A 15,569-nucleotide genomic window follows, 5' to 3' on the forward strand; every position below is an offset into this window, starting at 1 on the left:
TTGGGTCAGGCGCACCTTAGTCTTCAGGGTGACATCTTTGCTCTTCAACACTTTAAAGAGGTCCTTTGCAGCAGATTTACCCAATGCAATGTGTCTTTTGATTTCTCGACTGCTGCTTCCATGGCTGTTGATTCTGGATCCAAGTAAAACGAAATCCTTGACAACTTCAATCTTTTTTTCATTTATCATGATGTTGCTCATTGGTCCAGTTGTGAGGATTTTTGTTTTCTTTATGTTGAAGTGCAATCCATACTGAAGGCTGTGGTCTTTGATCTTCATTAGTAAGTGCTTCAAGTCCTCTTCACTTTCAGCAGGCAAGGTTGTGCCATCTGCATAACGCAGGTTGTTAATGAGTCTTCCTCCAATCCTGATGCCCCTTTCTTCTTCATGTAGTCCAGCTTCTCAGATTATTTGATCAGCATACAGATTGAATAGGTATGGTGAAAAATACAACCCTGACGCACACCTTTCCTGACTTTAAACCAATCAGTATCCCCTTGTTCTGTCTGAACAACTGCCTCTTGATCTATGTAAAGGTTCCTCATGAGCACAATTAAGTGTTCTGGAATTCCCATTCTTTGCAATGTTATCCATAGTTTGTTATGATCCACACAGTCGAATGCCTTTGCATAGTTAAATACTATGGACTAAACCCTATGGGGCAGTTCTATTGTGTCCTATAGGGTCTCTATGAGTCAGAATTGATTCGATGGCACACAACAACAACAACAAATGATTGACTAATAGAAGAATCGACACATTCAAACTGTGATGTTGGGGGAAAATATTGACTAATCCATGAACTGCCAGAAGAAGGAACAAATCAGTGTTTGAAGAAATACAGCTGAAATGTTTCTTAGAAGCAAGTATGGTGAGACTTCAGCTTGCTTACTTTGGACATATCATCAACAAAGACCAGTTGCTAGAAAAGGACATCATTTTTGGTAAAGTAGAGGGTCAGCAAAGACAAGGAAAACCCTCAATGAGATTTATTGATGGAATGGCTGAGCCAACTGACTCAAACTTACCAATGATCATGAAGATGGCAGGACTGTGCAACATTTTGTTCTGTTATACATAATGTGTCACCACGAGTCGGAGCCAACTCAAAGGCAACTAGCAACAACAACAGTGGTAGAGATATTATACTCCTCCATTCTGGAAGTGGCATATGACATTTAATAGGATCACAGTCAAAGTGCTCCATTTCGACCAACTTGTGTGATAGCATACATGCACTCTCTTCCTTTCCTTTATCACTAGAATCTATGAGACCAAAGAAATCTTCACTCTATGCCCAGGTCCTTTGCAATTGCACCAATTTAGGTGGCTCCATTAATTCCTATGAAGCAAACTTCAGATCACTAACTTCTGATACTGACCACTCACTTACTTCTTCATATAGACCTTGAATCATGAGAGCCGAGATTTCACCTAACCAGAACAGGAATCTATGTATAAAGAATACGTTTCAACCATCTGTGTTCCTTGTAACAAGTCACAGAACGATAAGGGCTTGAGTGGTTTTTGAAACTGAAATCAAATGAGAAGATAGAGCTAATAATACTATTTTCCTAATTCCTGAGTTTCATTATTTTAGAGTCATTTTTTTAGCTCTTCTGTATAACTTCAATATTTTTTAAATCCCATTTCCATATTTTTTTCTATATTTTTTGTGTTTACCACATTGGGGAACTTGAAGACCCTCCTAAGGAGCCCCAGTGGTGCAACGGTTTATTGCTTGGCTGCTAACTGAATGATAGGCAGTTTGAACCCACCCAGCAGCTCCATGGGAGAAAGATCTGGAGATCTGTTCCTGTAAAGATTACAGCCTAGAAAACACATGGGGTTGCTATGATTTGATGGCACCTGGTCTTAGTCATCTAGTGCTGCTATAACAGAAATACCACAAGTGGATGGCTTTAACAAAGAGAGGTTTATTCTTTCACAGTCCAGTAAGCTAGAAGTTCAAATTCAGGCACCAGCTCCAGGGCTCGAGGGAGAGGCTTTCTATCTCTGTCGGCTCTGGAGGAAGGTCCTTGTCATCAGTCTTCCCTTGATCTGGGAGCATCTCAGTGCAGGAACCTCAGGTCCAAAGGATGTACACGCTCTGCTCCTGGCACGTCTCTCTTGGTGGTACCAGGTCCCTCTGTCTCTCTGCTCGCTTCTCTCTTTTATGTCTCAAAGAGATTGGTTTAAGACACTATCTAATCTTATGTATCTCATCAATATAACTGACACTAATCCATCTCATTTCATCATAGTGATAGGATTTACAATACATAGGGAAATCACATAAAATGGTGGACAATCACATAATATTGGGACTCATGCCCTAGCTAAGTTGACAGATATTTTGAGGGGACACAATTCAATTCATGACACGACCTAACAGCAATAACATTACATCTTTTATTTCTCCCTCTTATGATATATTTGAGGACTGAGCCTGAGTCCTACCTCTTCATTTCAGTAGCAATAGTCATCCACCTCCCGTCCATCCATTCATCCACCCATCCACTCACCCACTCACCCATCCACCTATCCATCCACCCATTCATCCATTTATCTTTTCAGGAAATACTTATTAATATACTACTATGTAACAGGTATGATGTTACAAGCTCAGGGAAGAGAAATGTGCAATAAACATGGTCCCTATCCTCATGAGAACTTGCACAAATATCAGGCTATGGGGATTAAAGTTCCATAGAGTTTTTATGAATGTTCTGTTAATCAACATTGATGAAGCACCCAGGATAGTAACTAACAGATGGAGCCCTGGTGGTGCAGTGGTTAAGCGCTGAGTTGCTAACTGAGAGGTCAGCAGCTTGAACCCGCCAGCTGCTCCGTGGGAGAAAGATCTGGCAATCTGCTTTCTGGCAACCCTATGGGCCAGTTCTACTCTGTCGTATAGGGTCGCTATGAGTCGACTCAACAGCATTGGGGTATAGTAACTAACACATAAGAAATTAAAAAAAAGAAAAGCCCTTCAATGCTCAATTAAATACTTTTCTTATTATCAAAAAGCGTTTAATGATATGTGTAGTTTTAGCAACATTCTTTTTGTTATAAAAATTGTTATTTTATATTTTTCAATTGATCAAAGAGTTATTTAAACTCTTAAATTTCCACATAGTAGCTATTTTTTATGTTACATTTGGTATGAATTTCATGCTCGGGGTGGGAGTGGGGGTATGACCTACATAAATTATAGTTTTAAGAAGGCACTAGGATATTCTTTGTGGTTTAGCATAAAGTTACTTTCTGTAAATAATCAACATGTACCAAAAGAGAAAGGTATTCTTTGTGGAGGTACTATACTTAACTCCATCTTTTCAATCTTCATCTCCTTGTGTGTTTTTTTTAACTTGCTTTTTCCTACACTGAAAGTGCTTTTATTTTCCCCAAATAACATTTGTGCCAATTCCATTTCATGTTTCCAAGTAGTTTTTACATTATATCATATTATTTTATTATTTATCTTGCAAATAAATAGCTATGACTTGTAATTTTTATGGACTATAGTTTTTTATAAATGTTAAATTGCATTTTCATAATTGTTGCATTCATTTTGATAGCTGTGTTTTACATTAGGTATTCATAATTAATTTTATGCATTCTGTGCTTTCTTACCAATAATATCAAATTAAATGTAAATCTTCCATCTATACTTGCTAGACTGAATAGCTGTCTCTTTTCTGCATATTGTCATTATTTTTCTCTTATTGTCTTTATCCCCACATTCTTGAGTTTGCAGGTCCCACCACTGATTTGATTTTTTGCAATGTAAAGTTTGGTTTCTGTTGTCTCCATTTTATCCTTTAATTCTCCTATTGAGGTTGTGGTTCCTTGATTTTTTCCTCTATTTTTCATTCATATCCTAGCACATTTCTGCCTTCCTGTTTCTCCTGTTTTCCCATTAAATCTGTTCTTCTTTAGCAGTGCCATATGTGCACGCTTCTTTTTGAGGATACCAAGCATATGTCTTCTAAAGTATCATCCATATTTGCAGAACACCGTCTTCAGTAATACATGTTCTTGCTCTTCTTCCTCTGTCACCTTTAGGAAGTTTTCCATTTCATAGGTGCATGTGTTTGTTTTCTGTTTAAATGTTCTTGAACGTGATGGATGCAACTAGACATTTGTCTGCAGACATCTTGGGCCAACTATGCTTATATCCTCTCATTTCCCACATGGGTATTAGCAAATTCCCTCTCTCAGGTGGACATACATAGTTCCTTTCTCATGGTACAATGGCTGGTAAGACATTGGGATTGCTAAATGGAGGTCGAGTATAGGGGTCACTACGAGTCGGAATCCACTCGAAGACAACAGGTTTGTTTGTTTGTTTTAATTTCCTTACTTGCTGTTGTGTTCTCTCCCCACATTGGAAGATAGTCTAGTTCTGTCCTGATGAAGTAGGAGAACGACAGGGTCACAGAATAGCACAGGTCCTCCAATGGTTCTTCTGATCCATGCTTCTACTGCAGTTCCCTTCCTCAGACTCACAGGCAAATCTAGAGAGCAGAACTTCACCCAGCCCTTCCTATGGTCTTGCCATATGGTGGGAGTGGCAGTGTCTAAAAGGATGCGGAAGTTCAGATCACTTAGGGGTGTGTGTGTTCCTATCCAAATTCTTCACGATGACCTGAATATTTCAAACAATTAGTCCTATACCAAGTTTCATTTTCTTAATTTGCTATAGATCAATATTTTCCCTCTTACTCAGATTCTATCCTCTCATTCTTTGATATTTCATGTAGTATGAGTATTGTGGAGTACACTGCTCTACAACAAAACTCCAAATCATGATTAAATTCTCATTTAAGGCATGCTGTGCTGTAGGATTACTATGAATCGGGATCAACTCAATGGCACAGAGCAACAACAGCAATATGCAGTAACATACAAAGTCTGTCTTAAATGTCCCTAACTCTAGGATGAATGACAAGAAGATCTCCAAAGTTTGTTGATCTCACCTTGACTTAGGCCACTGCAGTGGCCATCTGCTAAAGCATCTCATTCCGAGCACTCTGGGGCCATATCACTGCAGAATCACCTAGATGTCTGGTCAATAGTTTGCATAAGGAAACCTATAGGAAGCACCCCTCTCACTTTAATCATTTTGTCTCCTTTCCTGGCTTTTGTTGTTGTTGTTAGTTGCGATCAAGTTGATGTCAACTTATGGCTACAGGACGGAACATTGGTTGGTCCTGCACCATCTTCATAATCGTTGATATTTCTGAATTCGTTATTATAAGGTTTCTAATACGAAGCAAAGGAGACAAATGTGATCAATTTATAAATTAATTTGGCCAATTTATTGGATGAATTTACTATGTACAGGAGGAGTATGGTGTATTATGTACTATGCACTGGAGCTCTGGTGGTGCAGCAGTTAAGAGCTCAACTGCTAACCAAAGGTTGGCAGTTTGAATCCACCAATCACTCCTTGGAAACCCTATGGGGCACTTCTACTCTGTCCTATAAGGTCGCTGTGAGTTGGAATCGACTTGATGGCAATGGGTTTGGTTTTGTTTTACTATGTCCAGGAGTCTGACAAGTACTGAATGACTAAAAGCCTGGTAACAATCTAGATGAAAGTGGAAGGTGGAGAAGGGAGAAGAACACCATAAGTACACAGAGATAAGTCGGGATCTAATTCCCTAAATAGTCAATGCACTACTTGCTTGCGTGGTTTGTCACATGTAATAGATGCCTGGCTAAAACCTGCCGGTTGTCTGGGAAAGACATTTAAGAAGATGGTCCCAAAAGATAAAAATCCTCATAACCAGGTGTTTCCGTTTGAGATAGATATCAGGGTGTCTGTGAGTAAGTGGTAAAAGACTCAGGGCAAAAATGGGCGGACAGCTTGCTGGAAGTTGGTAACGTTCTGCTGGATAGACCTAGGGCAGGCTGGAAGCTTCTACCTAGTGCATTCAATCCTCTTCCCGTTTCACCCTGTATCCAAATAATGCTGTATTTGCTAGTGAGTCTAGGCAGTTTTGTCATGAACAGCGTTTTTAAAAGGTAGTAACATTGGAGTTTTTACCAAGCTGCTCTTCTGTGAAATAGTGTGGCAGACGAAGTGAAGGGGGCGAGAAGCAAAACAAAAGCTACATTGCATATCTCCTTTAAAGATGGAGGGGTGCACTGAGGGGCTTGAGCTGTCCTAGAGCCAAGATGCTCACTTCACTTGTCAACCGGGGCTTTCCCTTTCTCCTAAGAGCCGCTCCTAGTTGGAATGACAGCAGTGGATTTTGGTTGGGTTTGGAAGAGCTCAGAAAGCTTCTTTTCCCCAACATCTCCGCATCTGAAGGCAGACTCTTGGAACAACTGTTTGGGAAAGCATTGCTGGGGCGTGCGTCAGTCTCGTCTCTGCCTGACAATGTGGAGGGAATGACGAGCAAACAGACTCTTCGCTGTGACAGATGGGCCCTGGTTACTTCATTTTTAGTCTGTTTTGTTTAGAATTTATGTTGACAAAAAGAAAAAAAAAGAAAGAAAAGATTTTCTGGAAACAGGGAGGTGTTTGTTGTGTTTCTGAAGATGTCTAAGAGGCACACGATTTCCTTCAACTTCAATCGTGAAATGATAACACTGCCTGAGGGGTAACAACAAGCAGCAGTCTGGCTTCTCCATGCAAATCCAACCCTGGGACTGACGCGGAAAAGATGGAGAACTGATAGTCTACCAGTTTTGAGAAAGCCCAGGGTAATATTTACAAATAAGTTTTGGTGATGCCAGGAGAAACATGGCTTTATAATAAAACAGAAGCCATAAATTCTTCTAAAAGCAAACAGAAAGGCAGTTCGCTTGATCTGAATGTCTCCAGCCTGTGGTCGCTTTTGGGGAATGCGCCCACTCCTTGTGTGTGCAGGAAACACACGTGGACCCATTAACTTGTGAAATGGGGTTTCTAGGTGAAATTGGGATTACCAGGCAGAGAATCATTTCCAGGTCCAGTGGTTTAAGTTTTGATTGATAAGATTAAAATTTTTCAGTGCATGAAGGGAAGGGAGAGAAGGAGGGGAGATGATGGAGAGCAAAACACAGGATTTAGCAAAGCGCCTTGTGCAATGCTCATGATTTTTAGTTGCTATTTGCAGTTATTGTTATTATAAATAGAAATTGCTCTCTATTGTTTATCATCCCAGGGTAGCCAAATGGTTTCCCCTTGACTAACCGAAAGGTTGGCGGCTCAAACCCACCCAGTAGCAATGCAGAAGAAAGGCCTGGCAATCTGCCTTCCTGAAGGTTAGGACCAAAAAAACCCTATGGAGCAGTTCTACTCTGTAACCTATGGGGTTACCCTGTGTCAGAATCAAACCTGAGAGCAATGGGTTTGACTTCTTTTTTTTTTTTGCAATCTATTGTTTATTCTTTTTTTTTTTTCTCTTTACCTGGATAATTTGTAACTGTATTAACTGCTTTTTTTTCCCCCAGAACTCTATGTATTTCTTTTTTAGGATATAAATGTGTAAGTACTTGACTTTCCCTTCCTTTGATATTTTTAATTTTCAAATTTCACAATCACTTGCTCTTGAGATTCCAGTTACTTCTGCCTGATCAGCAGTTATTTATTATTCACAGAATTAAATCCTTAGAAAAAGCATCTCTCCTGGGTCTTCCTCTCCCACCCCCAGAGCACTAAAACTGTTAGCTTAGCCAAATATGTTTCTTTTTTAGCGGGGTAAGATTTTTTCATCAGATGTCTGGACAGTTGAAATTCCCTTTCCATTCGCTCCCACAGCTTTCTTTGTGCCTAGCTTGGGACTGGTGTTTTTATTCAGTCATTGCCCATATTCTGCTTCTGATGGGAGGTGTTGGTATTATTCTCTCCACTCTGTATTGTGTAAGGAGCCCTGGTTGCATAATGGTTAGCACTTGACTGCTAACCGAAAGGTCAACGGTTCAAACCCAACAGTGGCTCCATGGAAGAAAGACCTGGCTATCTTCTCCTGCAAAGATTACAGCCTAGGAAACCCTATGGGGCACTTTTACTCTGTCACATGTGATGTCTATGAGTCAGAACTGACTTGTTGGCACATAAACACCACCACCACCCTGGACTGTAAAGTACTCCCATCCTTTACTCCTGGTCCTCCTCTGCCAGCTCCTCCTTTTTTAATTTGTTCATTCCACCATGTATTTTTAATATATTTTTTTGACTTTTTCACTTTGAGATTATTGTAGACTCACGTGCCGTTGCTAGATGTAATACAGAGAGATCCTGGGTATCCTTCCCCAGGTACCCTCCAATGGTAACATCTTGAAAAATTATAGCACAGCATTACAACCAGGAAGGTGACACCGATACAACCCACTAACCTAATTCAGATATCACCCATTCTGCATGCAGTTATGTGTGTGGTTTTAGTTCTGCTCCATTGTATACCATGTATAGATCTGTGTGGCCGCCACAACAGTCACATCCAGAGCAGTGTCACAACAAGGAGCCCTGTGCCACCTTCTATAACCACAAACAACTGCTCCAACCCCTAGCCCCTGGGAGCCACTAATCTGTTCTCTATCTCTATAATTTTGTCATTTCAAAAATATATAAAAGGAATCATACAGTATGTGATCTTTAGACATTTCTGATGGCCCTTTTATTAAGACCATGTGGGCCTCATTTTTTTGGAAACAATACCTTTTTTTTTCTTGACTTCTCTCTGAAAATCCTTTGGTCTTTTTGCTGTGATTAAACTGATTTTTTTTTTTTTTTTTGTCCTAGAACTGTGTTACCATAGCCAGTGGAAGTCTTTTTTTTTTTTTTTTTTTTTTTTTTACTTCTCCTAATTTGTAAAGGGAACAAAGATTGTGTTCCATGGAGACCCTTCAGACCCTGTTCCTCCACTGGCTGTCTTTTATGAGGTCCATGTCATCTCCATACATACCCTCTTTGTCGTATGGTGCTGCTGTTACGTACCGGCCCAAGAACATCCCCAGACTTTTCTCAGTGATCTTACTTAAGACCTGGCCCAATCTTCCTTGTTCTTGTTAGGAGCCTTTACAGTAACCTTGCTTCATGCTTTCTCGAGATCTTCAGCACTAACAGCGTTAGTTTCTACTCAGCTGTGACCACCCACAGTAACGGTCACACTGACATCTGGAACCTAAAGAGCTTATTCTCGGCAGCTTGCCTCCCTGACCACGGTTATTTGTTTTAACTCTTCAGCTTGCTGAGGACAAACTCTCACACCCTTAAAACTTCCTTTGAATATTTTGACCTCGTTGCTATGATTGAAAAAGACTATTTTATTGTGCTTTAGATGAAGGCTTATAGAGCAAATTAGTTTCTCATCAAACAATTAATACACATATTATTTTGTGACATTGGTTGCCAACCCTGCAACTTGTCAACACTCTCCCCTTCTCTACCTTGGGTTTCCCATTTGCATTCATACAGCTTTCCTGTCCCCTCCTGCCTTCTTGTCTTTGCCCCTGGGCTGGTGTGCCCATATTTAGTCTCATATACATTGTTGAACTATGGGTATTGTTGTTTGTTTTATGGGCCTGTCTAATCTTTGGCTGAAGGGTGAACCTCATGAGTGACTTCCATACTGAATTAAAAGAGTGCCCAGGGGCCATACTCTCAGGGTTTCTCCAGTCTTTGTCAGACCATTAAGTCTGGTCTGTTTTTGTGAGTTAGAATTTTGTTCTACATTTTTCTCCAGCTCTGTCTGGGACCCTCTATTGTGATCCCTGTCAGAGCAGTCAGTGGTAGCTGGGTACCATCTAGTTGTGCTGGACTCAGTCTGGTGGAAGCTGTGGTAGTTGTGGTCCATTAATTCTTTGGACTAATTGAAAAGAGGCTATTTTTCTATGTAGAGTGGGGAAGAGTCAGAAGCTGAGGCCAGGGGAGCACACAGACACAGCATGAGTCAGAGACCAGGGTGAGCATCAGATGGACCAGTTCCCTGCTCTCCATGAGCTGATGAAGTCCGTGGTCAAAGACAGGCAAGTCCATCACTTGTAACAAAGTGCTGAGGGCATCGTAAGAGGACCAGTTTCAGGCAGTATACCCTAAAACGTGTCTGGGAGTCAGGAGTGCCTCCCTGGGTGAAGTGTGATCCTCAGCAGGAAAGATAACTAGGACCACCCCATGACCAAATGGTGGAGAGAAGGAGTTTCAGAACACCTAACTGAAGCCATGGTTGAGAGAAAGACTACTGAATATGAGAAACTGAAAGAAATTCAATGGGATTGTTGAGCTGGAGAGTGAAACAAAAGAGAGAAGAGATAAGAGGCTTGTGGGCTTAGCAAGGCCCAAATGATAGGGTTGTAGCAGGGAAGAGTTTGGATTTCATCATCAGGGAGATGACAGTTTATGATTATACCCTCAGGAAAAATCATGCCACCACTTGCTCTTCTGTAGCCTTCTCCTTCCAAAGTCTGTGAGGTTGTTGAAGTAGGCAGTGACATGTTTGGATTTGCCCTCAACAAGGAGAATGGACTGGGGAGAAACAGGACTAGATTAAAGAGATCAGTTATAAGGCTGCTTATTTAAATTAAAAAGAAATTGTCGAGACGCTACCAGATGCCAGGTGAGGTTCTGGGCACTGGAGGAGAAACTGCAATCAGACGTAGACATTTCCATCAAGAGGAGAAAGCAGACATAAAATAGATCAAGGGGCTGAGAAAGCATCCATGATTGTGCTGGGATCTAAGAATGACCATTGGGCTACTGAGGATGACCCCACCTCCTATAGCACTAGCAAGTGCAGTTTGACTGAACATGCACAGAGGATCATATCCACGTCCACTGTGTTAAGGCTGTGGCCAGGAATTAGCCCCTAGTATTCTAGAAGGAAGGAGCATTGGTGAAACAATGGTTAAGCTCTCAGCTACTAACTGAAAGGTTGGCAGTTCAAACCAACCAGCAGCTTTGCAGGATAAAGACCTGGCTATCTGCTCCCTAAAAACTGCAGCTTAGAGAACACTATGGGGCAGTTCTACTCTGTCACACGCAGTCTCTATGAGTTGGAATCAACTTGACAGCACACGATAATTCTAGAAGGGTAAATGGGAATATGAGGCAGAAGTGTACCAGACATAGATTCAATTATGATGTACTTCATGGGTGCAGGGAAGGTACACCTGCATTGGGTCCATGAGTATAATACAAGCAGTGCCTCCATCTGAAGTCTGTGTGTTTCTGCACTAACAATGTCCTCCTCTCCCCTGCTTCTACTGGAACAATTTCTTTTTAATAGTCTTCTTCTAATTATGAGTCCCATATCATTAAGTTTATGTGAGATCTATAACATATACCCCTGTGCCAAAGTTTAAATTTAATTTATACTTATACTTTTTCAAATTATCTTCATTGTTCTTAGAATCTTTCCCATTATTTTTCTTCATTCTATGCCATACCAATTTATCATTTCCAATGCAATATTCAGTTTACAGGGTTGAAGGCCATATTTTCTGACCCACGTCTCGCATTCAGGTTTGAGCCCTCTCATCAAGTTCACATCTCTGCCTTTAAGTATCTGTAAGTTGTCATCTTTCTATAAGCCCATCATTCAGATGAAAGAGTCCTGATGGAGCAATGGTTATTCAAAAGGTCAGTGGTTCAAACCCTCCAGCAACTCTTTGGGAGAAAAAAGGGGCAGTCAGCTTCCATAAAGTTTATAGCCTAGAAAACTCTATGGTGCAGTTCTGCTGTTGTCCTATAAAGTTGCCATGAGGAGGAATTGATTCAACGGCAATGTGTTTTTGGTTTTGGTATAGTTCAGATGTCATACACAATGGTCCAGAAAATGACATCCTCTTGTTTTTATTTTTAACCTAGCGGCACATATTATACTTCCTTTTTCTTCTTTCAAAGTCAATAAAAATAAGTTTTAGGAATTTTTAAAGTCTCTCATTTATCCTCACATGAATCAGCAGGAATGAGTAACAGTCATGTGTTTGATTAGATCTTGTCAGTCTCTCCATCATCTTGAGGACGAGATTACTGTCTCATTATCCATGTCAGGCTCTCCATGACTGCCTCATACCATTCGTAGAGAATCATGGGGTATCCCATTCCTGGGATGAATAACGAGACTCACTGAGCTCACTGGGACTTGAGACTTTGTGCTCCCTTAAGGGTTCTTCATAAGGAGTGACTCCATTCTGTGTGACAAGAACCTCAGGCTTATTGTAAGATAGATTATTTTATGGAATCCTGAACTTCCATTTGGCAGTAGCTTTACAGCCTCACCACATTTTCAAAGTTTTTTTTTAAACAGTTTTTTTCTGGGCACCTTCTTCCATGCTAATTAGGAACTCTTTATGAGTTCCATTCAGTTGAGAAAGTAAAAGAGAGGGAATGATTTCTTAATTTGGCTCACTCTAACTGGGTGCCCAGTGGACCCTGCTGGACAGATGACTGGCAGTGATGACTTCAAGCAGGCACAGGGCCTGATCTTCTGGTTAATGGACACATTTTTTTAATAGTCCTACCATGGGAGCTGAAGTTGAATTGGAGCCTTGTTTATAACTTTTCCTTCTAATATACCTGTTCACTTTGAGCTGCTGGTGACATGGAACTTCTGGTCAGTCTGTGCTGCTCTGATTGCTATTCTTCCTCTCAGGATTACCTTTCTTGCATTGCGTAGAGAGTAAATGTTGGCAAAAAATCATACCAGTGTGTGAAATTTAGCTTTCCACCTCAGCCCCAGCACAGGCAGCAGTAGAGATAACTGTCAACCTTTTCTTACAGATTATTTCACTACCTTTATCTACTGCTTTACCTGCCTACCATCCACAGTCCCTCTGCAAGTCATAATAAATCTGGGATTTAATTCCTTAATCAGTGACACTACACAGTCACTGGGAACAAGTAGCTCAGCATCTAATTTCCTAATCACTAGACTTTCAAAATTTGTAATTTCAAGGAGTGGGGGAAGGAAAAAAAAAGAAAAAAAAAAACTATTGTCACTTTGTGAAAATACCTACTGTATCAACTATCTGCTAGGAACCCAAACTAAACCCGTTGCCATCGAGTCGATTCCGACTTGTAGCAATCCTATAGGATAGAGTAGAACTGCCCTATAGGGTTTCCAAGGAGTGCCCGGTGGATTTGAACTGCCGATCTTTTGGTTAGCAACCAAACTCTCAACCACTATGCCACCCGGGTTTCCTCTACTAGAAACAGGAATGCTATTTTTTGAAAAAATGAAAGGGAGAAAAAAGTATGACAACAAGCCTTTGAGGTGTACAAAGCAGAACACCTAAACTTATGAACCCTACTGCGACTTTTTAAAGTTGTATTTCCAGTTGATCTGAATTTTCTGCCATCCCTGGATAATACTGAATCAGAAATTCTCTGAAAATCTAGGGTGAAATAATTACATGCGTAGCAAATCATGTACTTAGTCTTGTAAGAAGAAAATAGAAAGCTTTTTTAGCTTCCTTTTTATTGGTCTGATTTTTAAACTCTTGGGTGTGTCAAGAAGTGGAATGAAAGTAAGTACTAGAAAACTTCTGAGTGTTGCTGTCCTTCAACTTGTCAATTACTTGGTGGTAGTGTGGGATGGATAGAAATGTATCTGTTTGATTTTGTGCTTCCTCTTCCTCCAGGATTTCTGAGTTTCCCAGTTATTCAACTAAGCACAAATTACTGTTCATACGGGTGCGCTGCCATGATTTCTGATTTGCTGGCTGGCTGTCATTCCCATTTATAACCTACTAGGCTGTCAGACTGCCACTCCTTGTTGTTGCAACGATATGTTTCATAGAAGGGACTTGATTCATGAACGAAGAGGGAGGCAAGTGAAAACCCTACCATTGTCCTGTTTTTTACTTGGAGGTAAACAGGGTTTACAGAAAAGCATTACGAAAAACACATGCACCCCTTCTCCCCTCAAAAGTTAATTGCCAAACATATAACTCGGATTTTTTTTTAAAGCTGAACAAGTACTCTTCTTGGAGATTGTAATTTGGAGGAGTTCAGATCAGCGCTCAGGAATATTTCCATCCAGAATTCTCGGGTTGCTATATCTGACGTAGCCCACAGCACACTTCTCCAAATGCAGAAGAAGGCATTTCCTGGAGCACATTCCATCACAGTATCACCGTGAGAACCTGAGGGTGGCAGTTAGCAGGTAGCTCTGAGTCCTATGTTCTCCATCAGCCCAGGAGGTAGAGTGTCTGGAGAGATTTAACTGGGGTGCCATTTTTCATTCCAGTTTTAGGTAAAATCTAGTTTGTGCCTTTAAATAATTGTGGGCAGTGTCAGTTGAGTGGCACAAAAGATGCTATTGAATGCCCTATCAACCAAGGTCAATGTTTCTCTAGTTCTGGGCCTAGTTTCCCTGCTCAGTGGGAGATTCTGCACTGATTGTGATGGAGGAATGAGGTCCCTTCCATGCCCCAGTTCCCACACAAAGTCCCGTGCTCAGAGGCTGCATGAGTTCCTCAATGTTCCTAACTCTGTGATGGCCACTTAACAAAGAAACACTTACTCCAAAACCCTCAAATCATGCCTCCCTTAGACAACACTACTGCTCCTGTTTTGAAATGGCATCTATTCTCTTTTCCTCTTTCCTTCCCCAATTTTGTCTTACATTTTCTCTCAAAGATGAAAATTTGGTCTTCCTCTGAGAAGAGAATTCTAGATCTTTTCTTTGAATCTTTGTTTCTGTTTTGGGAGCAGGAAAGAAGAGCCTCACTACCTAGGAATCCTTCAACCAATATCCTTAAAGACTCATCCATCCTCTGCATGAATGTCTTCTGGGAAATTATGCTACATGTAAGAGGGGTAATTCCATGGATGAGAGACTTAGATGGTCTTCCTCCTATGAACGTGGAATCTGGACATGAAAACCTCACTTAAGTCTCCTCTTAACCTTGTCGACTCTGAGCTAAGCATCTTCATTATTCCACCTTTCCAAGGACCTCATTAGCCTTGTCACTATTCCCTTCTCTCTTATAAGATCCTTTCTAAAATGTGATTTCCAGAGTTGAACACAATGTTCTAAGTGTGGTCAGATCAGCATACATTTCTTAGTCTTCACACTTCATTCCATTTATGAATCTAAATTACAATTTGTACTTTTTTTTTTTTTTTTTACCAGCCACAGTGCACCATTGGATTACATTTACTTTATAGCCAACTAAGATCCTCAAACTACCCAGGAGGAAAGTAAAAATTTAGCACTCGGCTATTTGGTGTCAAATATCGTAAATTTAAATATTCTAAATATTTGGGACAAATTTTCCATTTTATTAAAAAATTTAGCCATTTTAACCTCCCCAACAGTTTGAAATAATTTGAAAGAGTGATAATTTAAAGATTTGGTTTCTAAAAGCAATTGAGTATATACTGAATTAGAAATTAAGCTTATTCTCTAAAAAAACTGCTAGCAATTTAGTAAAGGAATGCAACTTCCATAAAGTCTAAAATAGTAGCTTTAACTTTACTGTCATAACATACATGACTAATCAAGCTTCGGGTGAAAACAAGATTTTATGTAATTCAGGGAATACTCTCAGTAAACTCCGTTATTTTGCCTGCCCCTAAAGAAAGCAAATTACAATAAAAGCAAATAAGGTAAAAAAATGTTATTCAA

The sequence above is a fragment of the Elephas maximus genome, chromosome 11 (genome assembly GCF_024166365.1).
Source record: "Elephas maximus indicus isolate mEleMax1 chromosome 11, mEleMax1 primary haplotype, whole genome shotgun sequence".
Taxonomy (NCBI): domain Eukaryota; kingdom Metazoa; phylum Chordata; class Mammalia; order Proboscidea; family Elephantidae; genus Elephas; species Elephas maximus.